The sequence below is a fragment of the Mandrillus leucophaeus genome, unplaced genomic scaffold (genome assembly GCF_000951045.1).
Source record: "Mandrillus leucophaeus isolate KB7577 unplaced genomic scaffold, Mleu.le_1.0 Scaffold338, whole genome shotgun sequence".
NCBI lineage: Eukaryota > Metazoa > Chordata > Mammalia > Primates > Cercopithecidae > Mandrillus > Mandrillus leucophaeus.
In genome coordinates, this window is record NW_012103565.1 from 2,938,255 (window position 1) to 2,945,369 (window position 7,115).

Below are 7,115 nucleotides of genomic sequence, written 5' to 3' on the forward strand. Positions count from 1 at the left end.
CAAAAAAAAAAAAAGAAAAAAAGAGAACGGAAAACAACACACACAACACACATGTATCTAAAGATAAATATGGTAAGGTGCTAACAACTGCAGAACAGAGGGAGTGGACACATTGTACTCTTTGTATGGTTTTTCTGTATGTTTACATTTTTCCATAATAAAAATGTAGGGAAAAAGGGGAAGGTAACAAAAAGCGGATAGAAAGTTGTGTGAGCCCCGTCTGTGTGGCCAGGACTCGTCAGTTGGTGAACCAGAAATCTCAGCAGGGACCTTCGGAGGCTGGTGCCACCAGTCTTCTCCCCAGCTGCCATCAGTACTCCTGGAGAGGGGCTCCCAGCCCCTGCCTGGGTTGTGTGGGGCTCACTGCCAACACATGGGAGCTGAATTCAGACTTTCACTGAATTCTCGTTTTCTTTTTTTTTTTTTTTAGACAGTATCTGGCTGTCACCTAGGCTGGAGTGCAGTAGCGTGATCTCGGCTCACTGCAGCCTCCCTCCCTCCTGGGCTCAAGTGATCCTCCCCACCAAAGCCCCAGCCCCAAGTAGCTGGGACCACCCCCTCCCCACCCCCGGCCACCACACTCAGCTAACTTTGTTTATTTTTTTGTAGAGACGGGGTCTCACTATGTTGCCAGGCTGGTCACAAACTCCTGGGCTCAAATGATTCTCCCGTCTCAGCCTCCCAAAGTGCTGGGATTACAGGCGTGAGCCACCACGCCCGGCCTAAATTCTCTTGTTTTCATAGGTGTCTCACCCCTTCCTCAACTGGGGGAAGCTTCCTGAAGAAACCCACAGCCGTCCGCCCAGGAGCAGAGGGCAGCTGCCTGCCTAAGAAAATGCGGAAGGATTCCGAGGGTCTCTTTTCCCCCGGACTTTCTCCCAGTCCTGTTCCCAGGCCCACTTTGGCGCTGCTGACGCTGCCAGCCTGAGGTCTCCTGGGGCTTGGGGCCTAAGGGCTTGCTCATGACGGTGAGGCTGTGTCAAGCGTGGTCTCTGGAGCTGAACCTTGGAGAGATTCAGATTCTGCTGTGTAACCTGGGGCAAATTAAGCCTTTCTGTGCCTAGTCTCCAATATTAGGGTACAAATCATGCTAGCATTTTGGGGGGATTGTGAAAGTTAATATACTTTCAACCCTTAGACCAGTGACTGGCACAGAGTAAATACCTGAGGCTACACACACACGGGCACACACACACACCAACCCCCAGCAGATGCAGGTTTCTGATTTCTCTGGTCTGTGAGGTCACTTCCCATTTTCTATAATTGTATTGCTATCTCCAGTCTGGTACTCTTTCTTCCGCTTTGTTTGCCTTTGTGGGTTTTGGCTTTTTTTTTTTTTAAATCCCTTTACTCTCTCTCTGGTGAGACATACATATACCATATACATACAGTTATATATACAGTTAAACATACATATACATTCACATTAAGCCACAAGTCTCAATGACTCTTTTTCCTTTCTTTTTTTTTCCTTTCTTCTTTTTCCTCTTTCTCTCTCCTTTCTTTCTTTCTTTTTTTGTTTTTTGTTTTTTGTTTTTTGAGACGGAGTCTCGCCCTGTCTCCAAGGATGGTATGCAGTGGCACAGTCTCGGCTCACCACAACCTCCGCCTCCCAGGTTCAGGCCATTCTCCTGCCTCAGCTTCCTGAATACTGGGATTACAGGCATTTGCCATTACACCCAGCTAATTTTTTAATTTTTTTAGTAGACACAGGGTTTTGCCATGTAGACCAGGCTGGTCTCGAACTCCTGACCTCAGGTGATCCACCTGCCTCAGCCTCCCAAAGTGCTGAGATTGCAGATATGAGCCACGGTGTTCAGCCAGCTCCCTTTCTTTCTTCCTTCCTTCCTCCCTCCCTCTCTCTTTCTCTTTTTCTTTCTTTCCTTCTCTCTCCTTCCTTCCTTACTCTCTTTCCCTCTCTCTCTTTGCCTCCCTCCCTTCCTTCCTTTCCTTCCTTCCTTCCTGCCTTCCCTCCTCTCGTCTCCTCTCTTCTCCTTCTCCTTCCTAAAGATCTCCTTTAGGTAGTGTATTCCTGAACTCACAGGGCACTGAAGACCAAGCCTGGGGAGTGAATGTCCATAGTTCTGAGTCCTGTCTGGAACCAGCTCCTAATGTTATCTAGAAAATGCATCAGAAGTGCCCTAAGCTGAGCCTGCTGCTTGAGCGTTCCCTGAGCTCCTTCCCAAAACCTCTGGAGTCATCACTGACCGAGGGGAGCGAAGGGCGTGGGGTGGGGCCACGCCAAAGCTTGGGTAAGAACCTTATGACCTACAGCTGTGGGGGAACAAAACCACCCTCAGGCTTCTGCCCCAACTGCACAGGGTTCTTGGTTCCCAGGGCTCATCCAGTTGTCCTAGGGAACATAATCCCATCTCTAAGTGGTAGAAGGGGTACATTGCAGACAACTTGCTTGAAGATTTTTAAATCCTGGTTTAAAAGAATGGATTCCCTCCTCCACTACGGTTAGGCCCACGGAATTTGCAATCATACTTTCTCGGCCTGGGTCGTGATGCTGTCCTGCATTGGGAGAAACCTCACTCGAAGTGCAGGATACAACTGAGGAAAACGTGGCTTTTCCAATGAAAGGGTGAAGCTACCTTCCGGCTGGTTGTGCCTTGGACCTCAGCATTCTTTGAATGGCAATAAAGAGTTTGTGCTGCTTTATTTCCATTTGCCATTCCCTACCCCACCCCAGATCCATTCTCCAAACTTGCCCACCCTGTTTCACACCCTAGGAGGCCAATCTCTAATGGAGAGACTTGGCCGAAATCTGAGGGTCAGAGGAAGGAGAAGCTGGATTATTATTCCTCCCCTAGCCTAAAGGGGTGCTCCTGGGCCAGCTATAATATTTAGTTCTGTGGCTCCACAGCTGGAGGCCACCCTTCCAAGTGCCTGGAAAAGGTGGCAGCCCCCTAGCCAGGAGGTCCTGCCTGTGTGGATGATAACACCTATTTGGTCCAAATTCATAATGGCCTTAGGCAAAGCTGTGAAGTTCTCGCCCTTTCTCTTTTTGGCAGCATCAGTCCATCATTCTTTCAGGCTCTTCTCAACATTTAGCTTTGCTGCCTTACAAATGCTGTCCCGAAAAGGGCTGGATAATTCATTCTCATTAAAAGGTAAATGACTATCTCTGCTGTCCTTCTTCTAGGGATGTTTTCTTGGAAAAGCTGAAGTCCAAGGAATGAAGCACTCATTGTAGAGTTTCAAAGAGGAGCTGAGTGTGGGATTCAATGTCCAGTCTGCTGAAATCCTTCCTGTCTTTTCAACTTACCAGCCTTCGCTGGAGGGGGGTGTATTTGAAGTGCGTGGAGAGGCTCATGCTGGGCTTTCCAATACTCAGACCGCAAGAGCTTTGGTCTAAGGAGAGGGAGAGAAGTCCTGGGATAGAAGTGTTCATTGCGGTAGAAAGGAGGCTGGGAGCTAAATGTCCAGCAGGCTCTAGAATGCTCAAGAACAGTCTTAGGCCCTGCACTTCCTTCGGCCCCCACCCCCACACTTTCCATCAGCCAAGGGACCCTCCTTCCCCCAAAACAAGTCTGGTTCTGGAGAGTTCCAAGGATGGTGGAAGGGAATGTCAAGAAGAGCCTAAGCCCTAAGAACTCTATGCTTCATTTACATTTTAACATCCATCAGTGGGACTTAATATTAATAGCTCTCCCTTATTGAAAGCTAGGCTGTAAGTTAAGGGCAGGGACTGGGTTTGTGTCTCCTTCATCTGTGTATCTTTTAAACATAGCCCAGTGATTTGCACATAGTAGGTACTCAAGAAACACAGGTCAAGGCCTGGCACAGTGGCTCAAGCCTGTAATCCTAGCACTTTGGGAGGCCAATGCAGGAGGATCACTTGAGCCCAGGAGGTGGAGACCAACCTGGGCAAGATGGTAAGACCCCCATTTCTATTTTTTAAAAATCTTCATTAGTCAGGCATGGTGGCCCATACCTGTAGTTCCAGCTACTCAGGAGGCTGAGGAGGCCAGAGGATCCCTTGAGCCCAGGAGTTTGAGAATGCAGTGAACCATGATCACACCACTGCACTCCAACCAGGACAACAGAACAAGACCCCCAGCTCTAAAAATATAAAATACAATTAAAAATAAAGAAATACAAGTTGACTAGATGAACACCGTATCTCACTTAATTCTCACAAGAACCTTGTCAGGTACTTCCAATCATCATTTCCATTCTGCAGATGAGGTAGTTATGGCTTAGAAGGGTTAAATAATTGGCCCAAGGGTACCCTACTGGTGAGGGATTGGGCTGGTGTTCTAGTCAGTTCTGACTGACTTCAAGCCCAGACTCTAAGGTAACACACTCACCTGCATTTAGACAGTGCCAGTTTGGACAAAGTGTGGTCTTGCATCTCCCTCTTTGTAGCAATTCTCTCACAGAAGTATTTTTATAACTCTGAGAAATCTTTACATACATTTCTTTATACCCATTGTATTTTCCTTCCAGGTTAAGCCAGCATGTAACACCACATGAAATTGAAGTTCATGGAATTCAAAGACGAGGTAAAATAAAAATTTGCAAGAGATGTAGTGTGATGTTATAATCCAGAGATTATTTATAATTAGGCTGCCTCCTTTTATTTGAAGAATTGGAAGTGCTTTTATGAGAACCAGTTTGTTTAGGTTTGCAATTTCATGCTTGGAAGAACCTGCAAAAGTATCACTGTGCCCCAGAGCGAGGGGCAAGCAGGAGGACTCGCTGTCAGCTTCTAGCTCGAGATCTAAGGCAGAATAATGCCATTTCTCAAGGAGAATTTAAAAATACTTATCATCTATAGCTACATAGCCAAGTTTCCTTGGGGGTGAATGTCTCAGAGGAGTGGAAATCAAGACAATGAAGTGAAAATAAAAGGCTTTTTTCTTTTCTAAAATTGTTTTGTGGCCAGGCATGGTGGCTTACCCCTGTAATCCCAGCACTTTGGGAGGCCAAGGCAGGAGGATCACTTGAGCCCAGCAGTTCAAAAGCAGCCTGGGCAACAAAGCAAGAACTCGTCTCTAATAAAAAAACAATTTTTTTCTAAGATGGAGTTTTGTTCTTGTTGCCCAGGCTGGAGTGCAATGGTGCTATCTCAGCTTACCACAACCTCCACCTCCCAGGTTCAAGCAATTTTTCTACCTCAGCCTCCTGAGTAGCTGGGATTACAGGCATGCACCACCATGCCCAGCTAATTTTTTTTTTTTTTTTAGTAGAGATGGGGTGTCTGCATGTTGGTCAGGCTGGTCTCGAACTCCTGACCTCAGGTGATCCTCCCACCTAGGCCTCCCAAAGTGCGGGGATTACATGCGTGAGCCACCATGCCTGGGCTTCTAATAAAAATTTTTTTAAAAATAGCCAGACATGGGGGATGTGCCTGTAGTCCCAGCCAGTCAGAAGGCTGACATGGGAGGATCACTGGTGCCCAGGAAGTTGAGGCTGCAATGAGCCATGATTGTGCCACTGCACTCCAGCCTGGGTGACAGAGTGAGAACCTGTCTCTAAAAGTAAATAAATACATAGATAAATAAATAATTGTTTTGTTTTTCCTGAGCCGCTGCTATTATGACTCATGCGGGAAAGAAACTCCGGGTCACGCTTCACACACTGTGGAGGACTTTCCTTAGTGAGTTCAGGAACAGTCACGGTGCTCATACTCTTGCCCATGGGGAGGGCCGCAAGTCATGTGGAACTGTGCTCATCATTCCTAACTAAGCGCCCTCCAAAAACCACCTTGAGATTTCCCTTGCTCACTAGGATGCCTTCGAGCTGAGCACCCGTCCTTCACCCATGCCATCTGACTGATCCTAGGTGGGACTGAAAACTCAGAGTCAGGACGATGGGCCTGTGGAGAGAATATTATTAAAAGTAAACCTCTGCCAACCCAGGAAATCTCCCCACAAAGGGAGCAGAGAAAGAGAATTGTTTTGTTAGTGACTAAGCATTCAACTAAAATGCAATGCACATCCCACACAATCCCCTAAGAGACTACAAAGACAGAAAGAGACCTCGCCCTTTTATAGAGTCACCCAGAGGTGGCCTATTCCACACAGTTTCTCAAGGTAGACAATAGCTAGTCAGTCCTCAAGTAAGAGGACTTGACAGCCCCATTTGTTGCACAGAGTTCACCACGGGTTCACCTTGTAATTGAGGTCACCATCTATGTTAGGTAATTGGCCTTATCCAAAGGAAAAACAAACTTCTTATAGCTTTAGGACAGCAGGTAGTTTTGCAACTTAGAGCGAGGCACCTGCCAGGTCAGGCTCCTACCCTCCTATTGAAACTCTTGATTACATTTCAAAGGGTAGGCTCCTTGGTCCTTGAAAAAGGTATTTCTAAGTCCTAAAGCTGCCAAGAGGCTTATTTAGCTTCTTAAATTTATTATTTATTATTGTTTTAAAGCACAAGGCCTCTGTTGCTGCCCAGGCTGGAGTGCAGTGATATAATCATGGCTCACTGTAACTTTGAACTCCTGGTCTCAAGCAATCCTCCCACCTCAGCCTCCAAAAGTACTGGGGATAACAAGCGTGAACCACCTCATGTGGTCCTTATTTACCTTTTTAAAAGATTTACATACATCTCAAAGAGACAGAGGAAAGAACTTAAAATTTGAAGTTTCCTAAAGTAAAATCTCTAAGAAATGGGAGGGAGGTGAAGTCTCTTCCCTTATTTTCCACAAGGAGAATTAAAACTCTTATTTTTTTAGTTGATACATAATAGATGTACATATTTTTGAAGTACATGTAATAATTTGGTAACATTAATATAATCGAATCAGGGCAACTGGAATATCCATCACCTTAAACACTTATCTTTCTTTATGCTAGGAACGTTCAAATTACTCTCGTCTAGCTTTTTTGAAATGCATATTAGATTAACGTTAATTATAGTCATGCTACTGATCCATCAAACAGGCCTCTCTCAATATGTATTTGCAGATCAGGCACAGTGGATCAGGCGCAGTGCATCAGGCACAGTGCATCAGGTGCAGTGACTCAGGCGCAGTGTATCAGGCGCAGTGGCTCAGGCACAGTGTATCAGGCACAATGACTCAGGCGCAGTGACTCAGGCGCAGTGGATCAGGTGCAGTGGCTCAGGTGCAGTGGATCAGGCGCAGTGACTCAGGTGCAGTG